We start from the raw sequence: 24,175 nt of genomic DNA on the forward strand, positions 1-24,175 counted from the left end.
TCTCGGAGAAGGAGAAAAAATTGACTCTGGGGGATATTGGAGGTTGTGTTGAAATTTTATTCAACTCGAATAGTTCTTGTTTTCTATGCATACATTAAAATTTCTTGGTGAAATTTAATATTTTTGTTTTAAAAGAAAACTTTTTCTGGAGTCCCAAAGGAAAGGCCTTGGCCCTTTGACTACTCAAGGCACATTTTTTCCTTAGAACTCTTTTTTACTCCAGTGGTACTTACTAATCGTTGGAAAAATAAAAAGCGGACGAAACTGACAAAAGGGAATGGAAATATTGGGCTTATCAAAGACATGTAATCACATTACCACATGAGTGTATGGCACATGAATTATTTCAACATTTTTTTTAATCACCCTGAATATCTAAGGTATAATTAATAGAATATTTTGGAAAGCACCAAAGTTAAAGTAGGCAAGTTTTCACCCCAATAGAGAGAGAGAGATAGAGAAAAAAAAAAAAACGGAGAAGGAGAAAAAAATTGACTCTGGGGGATATTGGAGGTTGTGTTGAAATTTCATTCAACTCGAATAGTTCTTGTTTTCTATGCATACATTAAAATTTCTTGGTGAAATTTAATATTTTTGTTTTAAAAGAAAACTTTTTCTGGAGTCCCAAAGGAAAGGCCTTGGCCCTTTGACTACTCAAGGCACATTTAGCTCTTCTTTACTCCAGTAGTACTAGTCGTTGTGGGGAAAATAAGCGGATGAAGATGAAACTGACAAGTGAGAATGGAAATATGGGGCTTATCAAAGACATGTAATCACATTACCACATGAGTGTTGACTTAAAGTTCTCTGTAAGGTTTAGGCTGTATATAGGTGAAAACCTCTAAGAATGAAGATTCAGGGTGAAGGCAGTAAGTTAATAATAAACTCCGTCCAAACTTTTCTATCTAGGCTCCAAGTGTTGACTTAAAGTTCTCTGTAAGGTTAGGCTGTATAGGTGAAAACCTCTAAGAATGAAGATTCAGGGTGAAGGCAGTAAGTTAATAATAAACTCCGTCCAAACTTTTCTATCTAGGCTCTAATCTAATGTGATGTGATCTTAATCTCGCCATGTTCATCCTGATATATATACCTATACATTTATGTAGGTGTATCTGTTCTGAGTATACCCTCAAAGTCAAATTCATGATGAGGAATTTTATGGATGTGTTGGACATACTTTGTTAAATGTCAGCAAAATTGGACAAATTAATGATGAAACTAACATGCTAGAAGACAAATGTCGAAATATGTAGTTGGAATTATTTGAAGGAGCCAAATAGGAACTTTTCACTTCACACATGCCCAGGCTGACTTCAAATCCATTTCCACTCGATAAAGAAAATACTGAAAATAGCACTGCTGACAAATAAGCTCTCTCTAATAACCGAGATATCCGCCATTTTGTGTGTGTGTTTTTTTTAGGTATACCGTATACCCCGACCTGGAATATTCCGGAATAGCTTTGTTATACACCCTGTATATTCCAGAAAGTTGATCATTTTCTCATTTTTGCATGCTACCTAACCTTACTACACCCAGCTAATCCATCCTAATCATCGACTAAGTTTATGACTTTGAAAGGTTGTGATGACCTTTTTGTAGCCTAAAAAATATATCTTCTTGTTCTTTTTCTTGTATTCTTGTTGATGTAATATTGTATCATTGGGTTGTATGACCCGTCAAATAAATTAATTAAATTCCCTTCACTGATTTCTTTCTAAAGAAAAGTTGAATATTTAGAATTATTTCACCTTTACCCCCTCCCCAACCCTCGTGTGCCCTCTCTCTCTCTCTCTCTCCTCCTCTCGACCTTGCTGTAGTCCACGTTTTTTTAAACTTTCTTCTCCTCTCACTCTCTCTCTCTCTCTCTCTGTCAAAGTCAAATTCATGATGAGGAATTTTATTGATGTGTTGGACATACTTTGTTAAATGTCAGTAAAATTGGACAAACTAATGATGAAACAAACATGCTAGAAGACAAATGTCGAAATATATGTAGTTGGAATTATTTTGAAGGAGCCAAATAGGAACTTTTCACTTCACACATGCCCAGGCTGACTTAAAATCCATTTTCACTCAATGAGAAAATACTGAAAATAGCACTGCTGACAAATAAGCTCTCTCTCTCTCTCTCTCTCTCTCTCTCTCTCTCTCTCTCTCTCTCCTAGTCATTACATTAGGCTTAGTCATTACATAGAATGATGCTGGAAAAGAAAATAAGGAAGAAAGAAAACACACACACAAAAACATAAGTGATCGAATTTGTCTGAAAAACGGCTGCCTCACCACTTTGAAAATGAAATTGGTGCGAAAGAGAGAGAGAGAGAGGGGGGATGGTTGGTGTTATTATGTGTGTATTCCTTTGCTGGAAATTTTCAGACAGACAACTTTATTTTTCAGTTCTAAAATGCTGAAACAGGGAAGGAAGTGAGTTTCCATTTTTGAAATAGAGGATATGCATTTGGGTAAAAATTATGAATGAAAATACCTATAAGATTTACCGGTATTTTCTCATATCGATTTATCTCGTTATATACTTAGAGAAGTCGTAGAAGAAAAAAACTACCTAGTTCCTCATTTTTTTCTGCTCCTTCACTTTAAAAGCTCACCTTCGAGGTATTGTTTAACCGTAGAAAATTTCGAAATTCGACGGCACAAAGCTTCCGTTCGTAATACTGAGAGGAAGCATAGAGTGTAGAGTGTTATCTCTATGTTTACTCATGAGTGATTTATGAAACGAACCTAAGTCAAACACAATGTTCTTAGACACATTTCAGTGGTTCTCAAGTTCGGCCATGCCTTTTCCACAAGTTTGGCCATGCCTCGGGATGAACTAGCGGGATTCCGGAGCGAAGCGACGGAATTCAGCTAGTGAAAATATAAGATTTACCGGTATTTTCTCATATCGATTTATCTCGTTATCTACTTATAGAAGTCGTAGAAGAAAAAAACTCCCTAGTTCCTCATTTTTTTCTGCTCCTTCACTTTAAAAGCTCACCTAAATAAGCGCATGAGGTCTATTAAGTATCGAGGTATTGTTTAACCGTAGAAAATTTCGAAATTCGACGACACAAAGCTTCCGTTCGTAATACTGAGAGGAAGCATAGAGTGTTATCTCTATGTTTACTCATGAGTGATTTATGAAACGAACCTAAGTCAAACACAATGTTCTTAGACACATTTCAGTGGTTCTCAACATACTAAAGAAATAGGGAGATAATAATGCCAACGCAACGAGTTTCCCTATTCATCACAATACTAATGAAATGTCAGAAATTGGTCCACCTCCACATCAAATGCAGATTAAACTTTAAATCTAATTTGGTTATCCAATGATTGATTTCAAAGTTTGGATTGAGATTAGTCCATCTACAGATTGAATGTTGATATCTGATATAACCTGCAGTGTGTGTCCCTCGGCTGTTAATAAATTTGTAATCGATTTTTTTTTCTTTTTTTATTAAAATGACCCAGTCATTACCAATATAAATGAATACCATATTACGGTTATTTGATATTAAAACACCATACTATTTCTCACTGAGACAATATAATTCCCATTTAGTTGCTGCCTTGAAAAATAAGCAACCCTTCTATTCTGACTTTAGCCAAGTTCCGACTCATTTCCATATTTCGATCCTTAGTTTTATAAACGGGCTTCTCCTTTGTGTTTTTCGTCAAGTTTGGGAACTATCCTGCCTAGAACACACACAGGATAAATTATCCTCTCCTCCTCCTCCTCTTCTCTCCCTTTTCTTCTCCCCCACCTCTCCTCTACCTATTCATTCTTCTCCTCTTCCCTCTCTTTGATATTTTTGACATTTTCGAGACTAATACGTTCACAAGTCTACACATAAGGCGGAGGAAAGTCAAGAAAAGTAGAATAGATGATGGAGGAGGAGGAGGAGGAGGAGGAGGAAAGAAGAGGAGAAGGAGAAACAGAAGAAAAAGAAGAAGAAGAAGAAGAGGAAAAAGAAAAAGAAGAACAGGAGGAAGAGAAAAAGAGATATTAGAAATAAATAAAATTTTCGATATTCTTTCGAGTAGGAATAAAGAATGATGGAATGTGTATGTTTCGCTGTGTAAACAATAAATCCAGTATTCTGGATTTTATTAAGGGGGGGGGGGTTGCGGATTCTGACATAGAGTAAAGGAGAAAAATGAAGCTCGAGGGGGAGAGGTTTGTTACGTTTAACGAGCTATTTAATTACTTGATTTTAAGCTCAATTTTTACATTTTTTATTTCTTATAAACAACAAAAAATACCCGATAAAAAAAGTAGGTAAACAATGGAGGGGGAAAATTCAAAAAATTATTATTATTACCAAGGTCAAGAGATTTTTGAATTACAGGTAATTGTTAGGACTACCTACATAGAGGTAACATAATTACCGGAAGAATATTGGACTCAGAGGTTTAGGTTCGAGTCTTAGTAGTGACATAAAAAAAAGAAATAATAAAAAATAGTACCCGTCATCAATCCAAAATGGATATGGTTCGATTCCCGCCCGGGGTGGATTTTATCCTAAACAGATAAAGTTTATTCTCGGAACGGCTGGCTTTCTCCTATCTTGTCTTCCTTCCCTCTTCGCTTTCGGAAAGATAAGACCTTGACAGTTACTATTCCCTCTATCAAACCTCTTAAAAATGGATATTTGTAAAAGCAAAAATACCCATTTATGTGTTGATACCTCCTCGATATTACTGAAATTCTTTATTTAATGGACCTACTGGAGAAAGTTTTGCATCTCATGCATAATAAAACAGTTGTAAACTTTAAATCCAGTCCGAAACATCCAGCCGAATATCCCTAGGGATGAAATGTGACCACTCTGGAATTAATTAATGATCAGGAGTCTCAGCAATAGTTTAGTACCCTGACGAGAACAAAACTTTCAGTCCGGTATAAATAATGTTCATAATATTTTAACTTCTCACTGACCAAACTTGTCAAGAGGTTTGTATCATAGAACTTTAACTTAACGTCACGGGCTAATGTTTTTAGTGATGGGATTGCCACCCTTCATTCGATGACAAACTTCCTCACACCTTAGCGTACGGTTAGACATAAGTTGCAACAGCAAGCGTGTTGTCACAACTTGGAAACAAAAAATGTAAAAAATAGTGTAAATCAAATGGAACAGCTGATATCGTGGTCATTCATAAGTTGCATGCGCAAGCGTGCGCTTCCAAAGAGGTTCCGGTGCCGTTTAACACTTGCCAACGAAGTTTTCTCGATCAAAAAATTTTGATTTTACTTGCGAGGTTGTTGCAACTTAACCTCAAAATGTTAAAAATAGTTTCACAATATGATTTTTTCATGAGTATATTTATTATTTTGTCATTATTTAGTTATTATTTGTAGTTTTTACTAGTTTGGTAATTACTTTAAAATCCGTTTTTATCATGCTAATTTCATAAGTTGCGGATGATTGACCAGGCTGGTCACTCATACGCAATTTACTTGCGCATGCAAGCGTGCTTATACCTCATCCACCTCTTAATACGACCCTGATAAAATACATATCTATAACATATTCAATATACAGTGTAGATATTTTGAACTTGTGGCCTGGAAAGAATGTGGATGTCTGAAAATACACCACCTCTATATATTATCCTAACCTAACAGACGTCAGAGTAGGCGTATGCGTATGAACACCTGGGTATGGGGAGAAATCCATTGCGTTAGCAGCTGCACTTCTAGACCCCACCAACACGGACTAAAATATTGTGCAGGTACCTACATCGATCCTCCAATCCCTCTATTGTCAGATTCATCACTTGACCGCTTTTTCGCCTCATTCTCTCTCATACCGTTTTATTTCAACCATTTTCAACAGAAAGGTAAAATCATCATCTTGTTGTGAGAAAATCTTCAGAATTAATTCCCACTCTTTTCCTTTGTCCCTCAATTTCTCCCGCCCTTTCTCTCCCTCTCAAAGTCCCGAAAAACAACACAGCGGCTTTTCTCTCTCTATTTTAAATTCCGGTCGAGAGGGAAAATTTGCTGAGAGTCCCGAAATATAAAGAGATTATTTTTAAAAAAACAAAAGAGGTTATTTCCCCATCCGATCTACTCCTATAATATAAATAGTCGGAGATTTTGTCTTGCAAATGGCCCCGGGAGATCTTGAGAGGAGTGGGGGGAGGGTAAGGAAGAGGAAATTAAGATCTTAGGGAATTTGGCCGGCCGAAATTTAAATAATTTCCTACTCTTCTTTTTCTCCTCCTCCTCCTCCTCCTCCTCCTCCTCCACCTTAATGTTCTATTTTTATCCCTATGATATTAATATCTCCTCAGTTATCATATTATTTATTTGGTAGCGTGGGACCATAGAAATGAGATTATGATCCTAAATTCCGAATATGAAACGCCTCTGTAGTCAGTACTATTATAGAGGTATAGTTATTGATGCCATTGCTGAAGAGGAAGCGTTGCTGTTGTCGAATTGAGTTGAGTAGCTCCTTACTCGGATTTAGGGTATTTTATTATTAGGATTATTTTCTACCTACCTAGAGCACGATCAAAAACTTTAATATACTAGTAAGAGACCCAAGGGAGTAAAAAAAAAGGAAAATATAGTGATGATAAAATCATGTTAGGTAAATACCCATAAAAATAAAATTAATAACCATAGCTAGGTAGGTATATCCAGGCGCACGGCAGTACGCCAGGCCAAGTTCCGGCCTCAGCACGCCAGTGTGTTGTATATTACACGAAACATTTCGAGCCATTTTTATCCCTATCATAAGCGCGACCGTATGCACAATCCCGCGAAGCCCCCGGGAGCGCGTAGCTTGATCGTATACAAGGGAGCGCGAAGCGCGACCGCATGAATTAAAAAAATCTGGTGTGAACATCACACGACTTTCCTCATCCTATTGAAAAATATTTTGGGTGTTCTTGTTCTTATAGCCAAACTTTTACAATATCTCTAACCGCTTAGTCGGTATAGCTGAAAACCGCCAAAAAACGGTCAAAAACCGCCAAAAAGCGGGTCAATATACCGCCAACCGCAGCACCTATCTCAACCAAACGTTTTGAGTTGCACACATTTGTAAACTCCATACCAAATTTCAAGTCTCTAGCTCATACCGTTCCCGATATATTTTTAAATTACCCCCAAAACCGCCAAAAAGCGGTAAAATGCGGTAAAGGTTTTTTTTTTTTTCAATCATGGCATGCAGATTGCAGGCATGCACCGTTCGATCACGGGTTATTTGGAACTTAGAATATTGCATATTGCATACTCAAATAATTATACGGCATTCATACAATTTTGAGCTTACGAAATTCACAATTTTTTTCCTCTGGTGAAAAATCTTGTTTAGCCAGCCTAGTTAGCTTAGTTGGTAGTGCGTCTGCCTTGTAAGCGCTAGGCCGCGGGTTCGATTCCCGCCCGGGGCGGGTTTTATCCTGATGGGATAATGTTCGTTCTCGGAACGGCTGGCTTTCTCCTATCCTGTCTTCCTTCTCTCTTCGATTTCTCTAGCAGTCACAGTTCCCTCTGTCAAACCTCTTTAAAAAAAAACTTGATATTTGCATTCGCTTAAAAAAGTACAGTTACGGAGGCTGGCTTTCTCCTATCCTGTCTTCCTTCTCTCTTCGATTTCGGGACGATAAGACCATAGCAGTTACAGTTCCCATCGTAGGCTTTCTCCTATCCTGTCTTCCTTCTCTCTTCGATTTCGGGACGATAACTAGCAGTTACAGTTCCCTCTGCTTTCTTCCACCTGGCTTCCTTCTCTCTTCGATTTCGGGACGATAAGACCATAGCAGTTACAGTTCCCTCTGTCAAACCTCTTTAACCTGGCTTCCTTCTCTCTTCGATTTCGGGACGATAAGACCATAGCAGTTACAGTTCCCTCTGTCAAACCTCTTTAAAATGGTTCGATTCCCGCCCGGGGCGGATTTTATCCTGATGGGATAATGTTCGTTCTCGGAACGGCTGGCTTTCTCCTATCCCTCTCTTCCTTCTCTCTTCGATTTCGGGACGATAAGACCATAGCAGTTACAGTTCCCTCTGTTAAACCTCTTTAAAAAAATTCCTTCTCTCTTGATTTCGGGACGATAAGACCATAGAAGTTACAGTTCCCTCTGTCAAACCTCTTAAAAAAAAAAAATCTTGTTTTTCTATATTTTTATAATAACAAAATAAAAATACCTATTCCTAGATTTGCATAAAACGTAGAAAAACCATCGATTTCTTTAATATAGGTAGGTACCTACTCACATACGGTATGTAACTACCTAGATATGTATTATATTCTGTGGTACCTAATATGTAGGTGATTACTGATTATGGCGTTTGTATATTTCTAACTCGATTTTCCATTTCAAACGTACCTACCTATTAGGAGTTTTATGTGTGTGCAAAATTCAAAATAACCTCAGCACGAGAAGTCACCCGCTGAGAGCCAAATGGTTTAATAATGAACATTGGATAACAAATTCAGTTGGAAATTTTTCAGAAGACATTTCATTTTATTGTAGTTTTTCATTTAACCCGTGATGTTCAACCCAAATAATGTTAATTTTAAAATGAGCTATTCTATTTCACATATATAGATAGTTCTATTTTGGAACATGTTTTAGCACATAGTTCCTGACAGATCACTCAAGGTAAGTGATGTTGTGTGTCGTTGATAACTGGAGGCTGACGGTCTCATGTTTGGGACAAGAGTACCTACATTGATAGTTTACGTAACTATTTTGAATGAAATTTCATTATTGAATGAAGACCGAGGCTATACAAAAGGGTTAAGACCCATAACCTGAAGGATGTTATGTGTTGTTGTATTTTATTTTTTTAGGAATTATTTTATATGTCTAGCGTCGGGAATTTGTCCCATATAGGCGAACACGGGGCAAAACGGTACATCGGGGCAAAACGACACCCCGCCCTTTTTAGGAGCTAGGAAGTGCTGACCTCTCTTGGATGTACTAGGAACTATTCCTGCAAGTGTTATCTTTGTTTTGATCTGTGGCTGATTCTTATATCTTTTGTTTTCGAAGAGTACGGAAGTTTTTTCGATTTCACAAGTGCAGGTTGATGCAATTTTTTCATGATCTTCAAATCACTGTCAGTAATACTATTTTAATAGTTTATTAATATTTTACAATTTATATCGAAGGTAATAGGTCTGAATTGTATAATCAACGAGTGAATTCTTTAATTTTCAATATTTTATAAAACTTGTGAAATAATTTTCCAGAAAGGATGCTTTGGGGCAAAATGGTTTTTTAATGGTCTGGGGCAGAATGGTAAATGGGAGAATGGTGCCCAGGGTTCCATTCTGCCCCAAGGTGTTTTGCGTGTATATATGGTATAGGACTATTTTGCTCCAGCCTTGGGGCAAAACGGTCTTTTTTGGTATCCTCATAAAAATATGTTTTTTTTTTTTTTTTTTTTTGTTTCGACGCAGAGCTACAAAGTTTTGTTTTTTGGAATGAGGGAATTTCTCATTAGATTCCACTAAATAAAACGTACCATTAGTGTCCTGACTGTAAAAAGAATATAATTGTACAGGGTGTTACTAGTGGTTCTATGAACTGTAGAGCTGACTCGGATTTTTTTGCCTAAGCTGAGACTTTGCCTAAATGGGTGACCCTACGTATTACACCATGTATCAAAACAGAAATAAAAGCAAAAGTATCTACACGTCTTATATAGGTACCTATATCTAAAAAAAGAGGTGTCAGTTTTTTTTTTTTTTTTTTTTTTTTTTTATACCCACAAACCTGTCAATCACTCAAAGAAATAAAATTGAAGAAGGGTGGATTTTGAAACTTAAAAAAAAAAAAGATTTACCAAGAATTGGGATTATTTTTGTTAGAACAGAAGGGTATAGGTACCTACAAGGGTCATAAATGAGGTAATTTACCTATTACGATGATCAAAAGTTTGAGACCAAAATTGGACCTGGGACACCAAACTTCAAGCATCGACGTGTCTTGATTCAAGGAACTCAAAATTTCAAAGTTCATCACAATCGGACCAGGCAATGGCGAGTTATAGCGGAACAAACACACAAACATCTAAACCAGGGGTTCTTAACCTTTTAGAATTGGCGGACCACTATTGATAAACCAAAAATCTCGCGGACCACTTGAGATTATGTATGTATATGCAATCAATTGTACATTGTACACGCTGTGACAATGGGCATGTATTAGAGGACCTTTATCTACCTGTAGGAAAAGAGATAGAAAAAAACAAACAGAGATCTCAAGTTAAGTAAAACCATGTAATGAGAAAAATTAACATTATTGTACGAAAAGAGGAAAGATTTTTTTTCTTTCTTAGGGGTATGTTATATAAAATAGAGACACGATGACTTTTTCCTTACTCACCTCTCGCGGACCACCTGAAACCTTCTCGCGGACCACTAGTGGTCCACGGACCATAGGTTAAGAATGGCTGATCTAAACCATAGGCAAAACGGTCGAGTTAAAACATAGACCTTCACTTCGTTCGGTCAAAAAAAAAAAAGCTTTCCTTCCGAATGCCCCTCAACGTAGATACCTACTTCATTTTTTTCTATCTTCACCACATTGTGTTCACCAATCCTAAAACAATAGATAAGTTCGAACTACATGATGTACCTAGTTATTAGGATATTCCTGGAGCTTTTCCTTGATTCTAGGACAATTTCAACTTTGTGAACACATTTTATGGAGAGCAGAGGTATAGGAAATTCGCTCTGATGAGCGAAAACTATTGGTGATTCGAAAACGGTCCATATGCACATATTTTTGAGCCACCCTGTATTCAAGTTGTGAAGTTTGGGATGCGAGTGGGGATGGAGATGGGGATAATGTTCGACACCTATGACCCCGGGTTTGGGGCGCCAAAATAAATATCGAGAAAAAAAAAAAAAAATGTGTCCGAGACTCTCTGTGCTGGCATCATTCCTTATATAACTAACCACAGGACAATGTAATTACCTTCAAGCGCTCGCAGTAGGTACCTGCCTCGGTGGCGTAGTGGTCAAGACGCTCGCCTGGTAATCAGGAGGGCGTGGGTTCAATCCCAGCCGAGGTATGGAATTTTATGACATATAGGAACATTATGTTTATTATGTTCACAAACATAAATCTTACATAAACATGACTTTCCGATAAAGTATTTTGCAGACGGTAAAACGGCGTATAAACACCGTGTCTATTCACATAAAGACTTTTTCACGTTCTTACTTTTCAAGCAACAAAGTCATCTCGTCACAGTCATGAGTATGAATGTCTTACCTTATTCCTTTCCTGTCTTACTTGTGATGGCCATTTGAAAAAATAGATAGGTTACTATAATTACTACCTACCTACGCTCCTCTTACCCAATTTAGAATACAATACCACAAAACCCCTTTCCTCGATAACAAAACAATGTCGAACAAAAGTTCAAACAAAAGAACAAAAACACAAGAAAACAAACTGACACGGCTTAGGGTAAGGCTAAGGCGTTTACCTGAATAAAAATAACAACCATGATGTTATTAGGTACAAAAACAATGGAGGATATATTCTAACCCACATTATACGCAACCTTAAGGGCGAGTTTTCGACGTTTGTTGTTTAGAAAGAAGAGAGAAGAGAAGAAAATGGAAGAAAAGTAATAGTAAAGAAAAAAGGAAAAATAATGTAGGATCATGTGGTTGTGAATACGTAATAAGGACCGCATCAAGGTTTTCCTTAACCCTATGCAGTGCCTGTGTTCCTGAAAATGGGACATTCTTGAGAGAAAAAGTAAACAATGATATAATTCATTCAAAGTATGTCGTATGACCTGAAGGGAGGACTCCATTTAAGTTGATTCACGAGTAGATATGTCTGATGTACTGGAGAACGGAAACCCTTAGGTTTGAGACCTTGATTTGATTTTTATTTAAATTAAAATGGAACCTCAAGGGAAATAACACGGGAAAGGGTTAACTATTTATTAGAATACCGACAACCCTGCCAAACTAAAGGAACCTTGGAAAATTAAATTATTTCATGCTTTGCCTTAACCAAAAACTTTTCCAAGTGAGGTGTTGGAGTGAAAACAAGGTGAAAAGTGTGTGTGTTTATTTTTGTAACAACATTATCTTAGATTTTTCACTTCATAATAAATTTCCTTCCCAGTTTTCCTCTCGATTTCAGATATATTCTCACTAAACATAACCGTAGAGTCCTGTAGAAAACAGAAACTGAACACTAAATGTGTTCAGTTTCAATAGCAACTAGGTATAACAGAATTAAATTATTTGTTCGTGGAATGTCCTATGTTGTGGTACGCCTGACCTATCTCACAGTAAGATGTTGTGGTTGGTATGCAAAGCTTGAATCCGAAGGCTGAGAAATTATTTTCATCGTCAATTTATTACATTTTATTATGTTTTCTTTTTTGTTCCGACGAAAAGAATTTTTCAATTACCCACGTTATCTCCCTCTCCCCCTCTCTCTCTCTCTCTCTCTCTCTCTCTCATAACCGTAGAGTCCTGTAGAAAACAGAAACTGAACACTAAATGTGTTCAGTTTCAATAGCAACTAGGTATAACAGAATTAAATTATTTGTTCGTGGAATGTCCTATGTTGTGGTACGCCTGACCTATCTCACAGTAAGATGTTGTGGTTGGTATGCAAAGCTTGAATCCGAAGGCTGAGAAATTATTTTCATCGTCAATTTATTACATTTTATTATGTTTTCTTTTTTGTTCCGACGAAAAGAATTTTTCAATTACCTACGTTATCTCCCTCTCTCTCTTTCTCTCTCTCTCTCTCTGTTTCTCTCTCTCTCTCTCTCTCTCTCTCTCTCTCTCTCTCTCTCCACAGAAAGTACAAAGGCTGAAGGACTCTCCAGTTATTATCATTGTTACTACGTTACTCCTGACAGTCCTGACTCCTCTGGGTTGAATGGAAGAACATTTCGTTCACCTTTGTGAGGTTACTCTTTGATTTCTTTGGTTGCCTTTCAATTTCATGTGTACAGCCGTTGTGTTCATTGTTCACGATATGTATATGAAACAATGGAAGAGTTTTAAAAAAGGTCTAGTACCAAAATCGAATTCTCACTAAAAGAGAATTTGATTTTCATTGAAAAGTATTGGGAGGCTATTTATAAGAACTAACTCATCTTGATGAATACTTAAAAAAGATATTTTACTTAATGAAATTCTTTTTGTAACTGATTCTTAACAACATTTCACAGTTGTCGTTTTGCTCAAAAAGGACTTTGATTTCCGGACCCTTCTTACACAAAAGTGTTCAATGACGAGCCATTTTCCAGTGAGTACATACAGTATACCACTTCAGTTGCAATTATGTCAACTTTAATTCTTCCCGACGCAGAGTTACAAAGTTTTGTTTTTTTGGAAAGAGGGAATTTCTCATTAGATTCCACTAAATAAAATGTACCATTAGTGTCCCGACTGTAAAAAGAATATAATTGTACAGGGTGTTACTAGTGGTTCTGTAGACCTCACTCAGATTCTTTTGCCCATCAAGCTGAGACTTTGCCTAAATGGGTGACCCTACGTATTACACCATGTATCAAAACAGAAATAAAAGTGTCTACATGTCCCCTACCTACCTATATCTAAAAAAAGAGGTGACGGTTTTTTTCGGACCAGGCAATGGCGAGGCAATGGCGAGTTATATAGCGGAACAAACACACAAACATCTAAACCAAATGCAAAACGGTCTAGTTAAAACATAGACCTTCACTTCGTTCGGTCAAAAAAAAGCTTTCCTTCCGAATGCCCCATTAGGATATTCCTGTAGCTTCTCCTTGATTCTAGGATAATTTCAACTTTGTGAACACATTTTATGGAGAGCAGAGGTATAGGAAATTCGCTCTGAAAACTATTGGTGATTCGAAAACGGTCCATATATGCACATATTTTTGAGCCACCCTGTATTCAAGTTGTGAAGTTTGGGATGTGAGTGGGGATGGAGATGGGGATAATGTTCGACACCTATGACCCCGGGTTTGGGGCGCCAAAATAAATATCGAGAAAAAAGAAATTTCTGTTTTCTACATCATCGCATCAACATCCATTAGTGGTTTTATTCAAGTCTCATTTGGAGTGCATTGATCTCTAAGTAGGTAGTATATATTATACTTTTATACTGCAGTGTCCTTATACATTATGTATTGTTATTGCTGTGAAGCTGCTAATACATAGCATACAGAGTACCTATAGAATTTCATTCATTTTTTTTTTTTTTTTTTTTTTTTTACTGATAGATAGTTCTATTTTGGAACATGTTTTAGCACATAGTTCCTGACAGATCACTCAAGGTAAGTGACGTTGTGTGTCGTTGATATCTGGAGGCTGACGGTCTCATGTTTGGGACAAGAGTATGTACATTGATAGTTTACGTACCTAACTATTTGAATGAAATTTCATTATTGAATGAAGACCGAGCCTATACAAAAGGGTTAAGACCCATAACCTGAAGGATGTTATGTGTTGTTGTATTTTATTTTTTTAGGAATTATTTTATATGTCTAGCGTCGGGAATTTGTCCCATATAGGCGAACACGGGGCAAAACGGTACATCGGGGCAAAACGACACCCCGCCCTTTTTAGGAGCTAGGAAGTGCTGACCTCTCTTGGATGTACTAGGAACTATTCTTGCAAGTGTTATCTTTGTTTCGATTTGTGGCTGATTCTTATATCTTTTGTTTTCGAAGAGTACGGAAGTTTTTTCGATTTCACAAGTGCTTGATGCAATTTTTTCATGATTTTCAAATCACTGTCAGTAATAGATAGGTACTATTTTAATAGTTTGTTTATTTTACAATTTATATCGAAGGTAATAGGTCTGAATTGTATAACCAACGAGTGAATTCTTTAATTTTCAATATTTTATAAAACTTGTGAAATAATTTTCCAGAAATGATGCTTTGGGGCAAAATGGTTTTTTAATGGTCTGGGGCAGAATGGTAAATGGGAGAATGGTGCCCAGGGTTCCATTCCGCCCCAAGGTGTTTTGCGTGTATATGGTATAGGACTATTTTGCCCCAGCCTTGGGGCAAAACGGTCTTTTTTGGTATCCTTATAAAAATATGTTTTTTTTTTTTTTATACAACGATTTCAGGACACCAAAGGAAAGTAGGTACAAATGTAGGTACTTGTACAACCTCATTTCGAAAATAAAATGGTCTACCACATTTTTCTTCTTTCTTGAGCTGTATCCAAACATAATGGACGGCCGCCGATTGACGAAGTGAATCTATGTTGTCAAGGCAGTTCAGTCGACATCAAACGGCAAAGATCGACGGTCGTCGACTATATGTGTAGACATAGCTTTAGCATATCCAGCCTACATTTTATAGTAGGGTATCAGCCCAAATAAAGTTTTTTTTCTTTCTTGAGCTGTATCCAAACATAATCGACGGACGCCGATCGACGAGGTGAATCTATGTTGTCAAGGCAGTTCAGTCGACATTAAACAACAAAGATTGACAGCCGTCGACTATATGTGTAGACATAGCTTTAGCATATCCAGCCTACATTTTATAGTAGGGTATCAGCCCAAATAAAGGTCCCTGACCTCCTGTGTTACTCAAATAAAGCCTAATCCTTAATACAAGAAATTCCACCTACCACCGCGCCGCACACCCAGCAAAATAAAACCATTCTTTTTTCCCCTATAATTTAATCAAAAATTAATTTCTTTGTTCCTTTTTAGTCCGTCCTTCCTTTATTATTACTAATAATAAAAGGTATAGTGGACGGACTATTGTATTCGCTTCTTACATTTTCTGTTGCTTCTAATAAAATCAAGACGAGGAATTATTTTGTCTTGAATTTTATGTTTAGGTACCTACCTATGTACATATCTTCTTTATCGTAGCAAAAAGGGAGAACAAAGTACCTAATATCTACCCCGCCTATAGACTTTTTGGAGGAGGATTGATTAGGAAGGATGGAAATGTTGATAGAAGGGCTACGATTAGCTCAGTGGTAAATCGTTTGCTTGCCATGCATCCAGGATGAGATTTAATTTTTTACATTTTCTGTTGCTTCTAATAAAATCAAGACGAGGAATTATTTTGTCTTAAATTTTATGTTTAGGTACCTACCTACATATCTTCTTTATCGTAGCAAAAAGGGAGAATAAAGTACCTAATATCTACCCCGCCTATAGACTTTTTGGTGGAGGATTGATTAGGAAGGATGGAAATGTTGATAGAAGGGCTACGATTAGCTCAGTGGTAAATCGTTTGCTTGCCATGCAGGATTCGATTCCCAGAGTCAGCAAAAAATTGCACTTTCTGGTGTTCTCATATTGACCTAGCATTGGGTGGGAAGTATTGATTGAGTTCCAGGATTCGATTCCCAGAGTCAGCAAAAAATTGCACTTTCTGGTGTTCTCATATTGACCTAGCATTGGGTGGGAAGTATTGATTGAGTTTCTTTGCTAGATACATCATGAAAACCTTTCAAAGGAGAGAGAGGGAGGGAGGGAGGGAGAGAGAGAGAGAGAGACTGTAGATTACTAGGACAATTATTATAAAGGCTAGAGATTCAATGAAAAGAAGCTCCATACTCATCCCCTCCCTCACTTTCTCTCCCCCCCCTCCCAGCTGAAGCCACATACCAAGCATTTAAAAAACGTGCCAGAGTGTTTCTCTATATTAATTTTTAATTACTAACTTGAATTTCTCTAGCAGGATCGTGACACATATGATGTTATTAGAATTAGAAGAGACCTACATACCCACACACTTATGACACTAGCAATTAAAATGAAAATGCAACAGCGCATACGGCTGTATGTGTGGCTAGGAGTTTATCGGGGCGCGGCTATAGAAAGAAACAGGTGGATAGGGATTCATAGTAACGTAGGAAATTGACGGATTCTCCCTTTGTATCGTTAATATCTCCGTAAATAATTTGGAACTTAGAATATTGCATATTGCATACTCAAATAATTATGCGGCATTCATACAATTTTGAGCTTACGAAATTGACAAATTTTTTCCTCTGGTGAAAAATCCTGTTTTTCTATATTTTTATAATAACAAAATACCTACCTATTCCTAGATTTGCATAAAACGTAGAAAAACCATCGATTTCTTTTATAGGTAGGTACCTACTCACATACGGTATGTAACTACCTATGTATTATATTCTGTGGTACCTAATATGTAGGTGATTATGATTACTGATTATGGCGTTTGTATATTTCTAACTCGATTTTCCATTTCAAACGTACCTATTAGGAGTTTTATGTGTGTGCAAAATTCAAAATAACCTCAGCACGAGAAGTCACCCGCTGAGAGCCAAATGGTTTAATAATGAACATTGGATAACAAATTCAGTTGGAAATTTTTCAGAAGACATTTCATTTTATTGTAGTTTTTCATTTAACCCGTGATGTTCAACCCAAATAATGTTAATTTTAAAATGAGCTATTCTATTTCACATATTATATAGATACCTATGTAGTTCTATTTTGGAACATGTTTTAGCACATAGTTCCTGACAGATCACTCAAGGTAAGTGATGTTGTGTGTCGTTGATAACTGGAGGCTGACGGTCTCATGTTTGGGACAAGAGTACCTACATTGATAGTTTACGTAACTATTTTGAATGAAATTTCATTATTGAATGAAGACCGAGGCTATACAAAAGGGTTAAGACCCATAACCTGAAGGATGTTATGTGTTGTTGTATTTTATTTTTTTAGGAATTATTTTATATGTCTAGCGCAACGATTTCAGGACACCAAAGGAAAGTGGGTACAAATGTACTTGTACAACCTCATTTCGAAAATAAAATGGTCTACCACATTTTTCTTCTTTCTTGAGCTATGTCCAAACATAATCGACGGACGCCGATCGACGAGGTGAATCTATGTTGTCGAAGGCAGTTCAGTCGACATCAAACGACAAAGATCGACGGCCGACGACTATATGTGTGGACATAGCTTTAGCATATCCAGCCTACATTTTATAGTAGGGTTTCAGCCCAAATAAAGTTCCATGACCTCCTGTGTCACTCAAATAAAGCCTAATCCTTAATACAAGAAATTCCACCTACCACCGCGCCGCACACCCACCAAAATAAAACCATTCTTTTTTCCCCTATAATTTAATCAAAAATTAATTTCTTTGTTCCTTTTTTTTTCATCCAAGTGACATGCCGCCCTAACGAAATCCCTTTTGACTTTTTTTTTTTGGTCGTGTTTTTTTCCAGAGATTCCTTCACCCCCCGCGGTCACCGGTCCAGATATAAAACACATACAACGCTGGTTAACTTCATTGATCACCTGATCATTAATTTTTTCTTCTCCAGTTGGGTAATGCAGGTAATAGAAAGTCGTATGACGTTCATACCAGATTTTTCTTTCGAGCTTCATAATTCAAAGGAAAAAGCGTATAAAAACTTGAAAAATAATAATAAGTGAAAATCTTGACGCATAAATCACGAAGCATATAAGGTGAGTGCAGGGAGGAAATGAACCACACACATGTATAGGGGGGTCTGGTGCCCTCTATGTACATACAGATGGATATAAGATAGGGGGCTATTCCATGAAGATTCTGCACTGGAGGAACGAAAATGGGTGATATAGAGTAATAGGGTTCCACCCACTCTGGCTGTATGGTCGAGGCTTAGTGCCAAACCAATGCCAAAAAAAAAAAAAAAAAAAAAAAAAAAAGAAAAAAAAATTTTTTTTTTTCTAAAAAAAAAAATTAAAAAGGGAGACGGGAGGATGGTTAAATAGGGTTCCACAAGTTCTAGGAGACAAGGTAGAAGAACTGTATTTTTGGGTTATTTCCCGTGACTAGGGTGTTGGAATTGTTTGAGAGAGCAATGGACGGGTAAAAGATTAGATATAAGAAGTAATTACCGTGCACGAGATTTAAGATGATTTTGAAGATGATAAGATTGGTAACGAACGCATTGATTCCGATGGTGACTCAATGGCTACTTGAATGGCGATACAAGTTCTAGGAGACAAGGTAGAAGAACTGTATTTTGGGTTATTTCCCGTGACTTACGGTGTTGGAATTGTTTGGGAGAGCAATGGACGGGTAAAAGATTAGATATAAGAAGTAATTACCGTTCACGAGATTTAAGATGATTTTGAAGATGATAAGATTGGTAACGAACGCATTGATTCCGATGGTGACTCAATGGCTACTTGAATGGCGACAATGGCGACTGATTGGGGTTTTCTTCTCCCCCGTTCTTCTTGGTGTAGGCGGGAGGGGAAACGATCAGCTGATGCGCGTTCAGCGCGTGATTGGGGTTTTCTTCTCCCTCGTTCTTCTTGGTGTAGGTGGGAGGGGAAACGATCAGCTGATGCGCGTTCAGCGCGAGGATAAGGTGCGTTTACACGATCGCGATAAAGGGCGTGTTTGCACGGTTTCGGATAAAAGGATTGGATAGGAAACCAAGGTTGTGGTCGCCCTAACAGGAATGTCATATTAAACTATCGAGCTTCCTGATATAATTATTACAGTTCGGGAACCCGCGGTCACTTGATTGAGCTTCCGGAATCCATGATTTTTTCTCAGTTTTATTTGGATGCCCTCTGAAAGTAAGATTGACTCATTTTCAGTTTGCTACAACTGGCCCTGTATATAAATAACTGCCACACTCGTTCTTATCTCAGCATAAACATGTACAAGCATAGAACATTATACACTATAGGATTATAGTCATGATATCAATATCTATAACACCTTTTATAATGGGTATGGGTAGGTACCACAGGACTCAATAAATTAAGAGGAAACGTTATGGGTAAACTACTTTAGCTGCGTTTGTTGAATGGGAAATTTTCAAAGGAGGAATGTCTGCCAATGTTGTAATACCCACAAAAGTCGTGAAGTTACTCTTATGGTTTACCACAAATAATAAATAAATTAGTTTTTTTATTATTTTTTTTACTTACCTTTGAAGTTACTTTTCAAGATGTAACTGTAAAAGGAAATGTGTATAAAACCATGGTGAGACCTGCACTGCTTTACGGATCCGAATGCTGGACAATGTATAACACCTTTGAGAAGAAGATCCAAGTAACTGAAATGCGAATGCTAAGAATGTCAGCAGGAGTGACTTTGAGAGACAGGATTAGAAGCAAATACATACGAGGAAGCTTAGGAGTGACGGACATCAAGGAGAAGATTGAAGAAAGGCAACTAAGATGGTATGGGCATATACAAAGAAGACCGGACAACCACATGGTGAAGGAAGCAATGAAGATCAGTTTCAATCTAGATAAACAAAGAGGAAGACCAAGAAACAACTGGATTAGACAACAGGAGAATAGGCTAAAGAAGAATAACATCCCAGAACGTGACATACAAAATCGAAGACAATATCATTTGCGGACGAGACGAGCCGACCCCAGCAGTTATAACTGAAAAGGGATTAAGGCCAGGGATATATATATATTTTTTTTTTTTACTTACCTAACTTTATAATGATGAGACTACCTACCTACTTCAAAGTAAAATAAGTCATTTCCGGGTTTCCCCGTTCAAACGAGATCTAAAAATAGGAATGCCAGCATGATTGTTGGATAAAACATAAAATATGCAGCAGTTAGTTAGTTACATGGGTGGGTATGGGTATGTAACAAGCATAAAAAGAAGAAAACTAAAGGATTTTCCTGACAGCATATTACGTACCTACATATGTATTATGAGGGAGTACAGAATATACAAATACATAATATGTACAGTTACACATAACTTTATGCTCAACTTCTACCACGTTTGATTAGGATCATTTCTCGTCACATGGTTGATCAATGAAGTGGAATAATATTAATTTCCAAGCTTGTTCCAGAACTTCTCGCCCATACACTTCTGCGTATTCAATCATTCCACACTTAGTCCAGTGATAACGCGCTTGCTTGCCATGCTTGCCATGCAGATCGGAAGTATTGTGTCTCTGATCGCCCATCTGATTTAAATATTAGATTAGGAACTACCATCTGATCAATGAAGTGGAATAATATTGTAATTTCCAAGCTTGTTCCAGAACTTCTAGCCCATACACTTCTGCGTATTCAATCATTCCACACTTAGTCCAGTGGTAACGCGCTTGCTTGCCATGCAGATGGGAAGTATTGTGTCTCTGTCTCTCTGATCGCCCATCCGATTTAAATATTAGATTAGGAACTACCATCAGATAGCTAGTCTGGTTAGGGTTCTTATATGCTGGTCTTCCCCCAGTTCATAAGTCCCCAGTCAGACAACTATTACAGTAAACTTATAACAGTAAAATCTTATACCTACAAGACAGTCAATTACACAGAGGGTATACCCTAAATTCAAATCTCTAATACTCTAAAATCTATCTTATGCTTAAAATTTTACAAAATGGTTTCAAAAGAATTATTTTATCCCATCCATTTCCCCCGTCCTTCATTTTTTTTTTTTTTTTTTTTTAAAAAAAAGGACATAATATGTACAGTTACACATAACTTTATATTCAACTTCTACCACGTTTGATTAGGATCATTTTTCGTCACATGGCTGATCAATGAAGCGGAATAATGTTAATTTCCAAGCTTGTTCCAGAACTTCTCGCCCATACACTTCTGCGTATTCAATCATTCCACAGTTAGTCGAGTGGTAACGCGCTTGCTTGCCATGCAGATGGGAAGTATTGTGTCTCTGATCGCCCATCTGATTTAAATATTAGATTAGGAACTACCATCAGATAGCTAGTCTGGTTAGGGTTCTTATATGCTGGTCTTCCCTCAGTTCATAAGTCCCCAGTCAGACAACTACAGTAAACTTATAACAGTAAAATCTTATACAAGACAGTCAATTACACAGAGGGTATACCCTAAATTCAAATCTCTAATACTCTAAAATCTATCTTATGCTTAAATTTTACAAAATGGTTTCAAAAGAATTATTTTATCCCATCCATTTCCCCCGTCCTTCATTTTTTTTTTTTTGCAAAAAAATAGGGAAAGGTCACATTCTATTTCCCCAACCTTCTCCTCCCTCAGTTCTAACCTTCCCGTAACAAAATAACCCTCCAGTCACTTTGATATGTCACATATTAATACGGGTTACATTAATTTTATTTTAAATACACTGCATGAACATTTTTTTTAAGGTACTCGTTTAAAGTTTTTTTTTTCGAAAGCTCTTTTTTACAGTCAGTTTCTCTCTCTCTCTCTCTCTCTCTCTCTCTCTCTCTCTCTCTCTCTGTTCCTGATACGACTCTCTCTTTTTTTTTCTCTTCCATTGTTTAGAATTAGAGCAATCATTCCACTTTGTATTTTATATTTATTATTGCTATTTTTTTTATTTTTATTTCTGTAGAAGAGAGAACAAAAGGACTAAAAAAAAAAAAAAATCAGACAGATGGCAAGCGTGAGAGGAAAGTTATGTGTGGATTAAAGAAAGGTTTATGTTCTAAAGCTCAATCACGGCAGAAGGATACAAGAAGTAGGTAAATTTAGAGTTTGTATAAAGAAGAATATTTATACCCTGCCTAATACTGAGTTACTCTTATGTAGATGAGGGTATAGCTACAAAAAGAAAGAGAAGGAGGAATTTAGAGAGAGACGGATGGAAAAGGTGAACACGGGAGTTTTTCCTGGAAGCAAATAAATAAATATGAAAAGGAAAATAATAAAAAATGGTAGGTATATAAAGCTTGATTCATTTTGCTCAAGTTCCATGTAAACAAAAAATTGAAAATAAGAAACAACACCCTATCAACCAAATACCTAGAACCAAACAAATCATAAAAAAACCCCCAAAGAAAAAAATAATTATTTTACGCTTTGCTCAAACGATTAACTAGGTATATAAACTAGGATAAAGTCATTATTTTATAATTATGTAGGTAGTAAATTCTATTCCTGTTTTTAAATCCAAGGAATTCAACTGCAAAGATAAATTCAAAGTAGGTATAATACACAAAGACAAATAACTTCAGAAGTGGTTTTCCAGAGTAAGGGTGGGTTTGGCAAAGGCTGTATCACTTTCGATCTGCTAGGACTAATTAAGGGCCCAAATATTACGCCATGAGTTTCTAATAATTAATTATTAGTAGGGATTTTCATTTGTTAGAAGGTATAATTTTCTTGTGCTGTTTTGGGAGGGATTAGCTATTCCATTTTCAAAAGGACCTATATTACTTTGTTGATTTTATCATTTTAACTGTGGGGGATGGATATAATTAATTGAAAGGCCGCAATATTGTTAACTTTTTGGAGGTACCAAATATGTTCATATGCTGACTTAAACCCTTTATGTAATAAACAACAACAATCATTCCCTCTCTACTTCCTACTCCAGATTACTCGAGCTTTCATGTGCAGTAATAATATTAAAGTCAATTATTTTTTGCTATTCATTAAGAGCAGCATATCAGAGGAGAAAATATATGTACGTAGGGGTAGAGTATATAAAATATAAGTAGGGTAAAAATATGAACGTCAAAGAACGCTTGGTTTACAGATTTTTTTTTTATCCCCCTTTTAAAACTAATTCATAAAAAGCTTCAAAGCTCTTTGACATTCTAAAATCTAATCTGAAAAAAAAAATCCACTAATGAAAAAGTACCAGGGTACGTAAATTTGGAGCGTTTTGACTACCTGGTGAGAGAAAAATGGCATTGTGGTAAAGATAGTCCACCTTACGTTTGACCATTTCTCTCATTTTTTCTACGAACCCCAGAGACTTAAACTAAAAATAATCATATTATTTGGCATGTTTACTGATAATACGATACACTTCCTTCCCTCAGTTGGAAACGAACATATTAGGTATCTATATATTTCTATCCAAACCAGCTCAAGCTTCGCTTCCCCAAACATCCAGTTTGATTTCCTCCTCAGTGAAAAATATTCCAGACATTCAGTGAAAGGCCTTGGAGTCACAATAGTTTCGAGGTCTGAAGGCTACCCCTACATTCCCTGTGCTATAAAACCCTGTGTACCTCCATACCTCCCGTTTGGTTCTAATTGTACATAGTTGTAGGTCAAAATTTAATTTGTTGACTCTCACTCTGGGGAGAGGAAAACTTTTGAACTTTTTTAACCGAACATAAATTGCAGCACAAAGAACTGAAAGTTCCATTGTTGTGGCCAAGACGGTGGTAAGTCCAATAGAAGGGCTTTGACTTTGGTTTTTGATCAACTTATGGACAGTGGACAGTAGGTAGTTTTAGATAAAAGTTGCTTGATTCAAATA

The 24,175-nt window shown here is 36.8% G+C and overlaps 1 protein-coding gene across 1 annotated transcript in view; it reads left to right on the forward strand.

Annotated features, from left to right (window-relative positions):
* Positions 1-24,175, forward strand: part of LOC103506915 (T-lymphocyte activation antigen CD86-like) — a 257,447-nt gene that overhangs the window by 47,973 nt on the left and 185,299 nt on the right. The gene's annotated exons all lie outside the window — the stretch shown is intronic.

The sequence above is a fragment of the Diaphorina citri genome, unplaced genomic scaffold (assembly GCF_000475195.1).
Source record: "Diaphorina citri unplaced genomic scaffold, Diaci psyllid genome assembly version 1.1 scaffold272, whole genome shotgun sequence".
NCBI lineage: Eukaryota > Metazoa > Arthropoda > Insecta > Hemiptera > Psyllidae > Diaphorina > Diaphorina citri.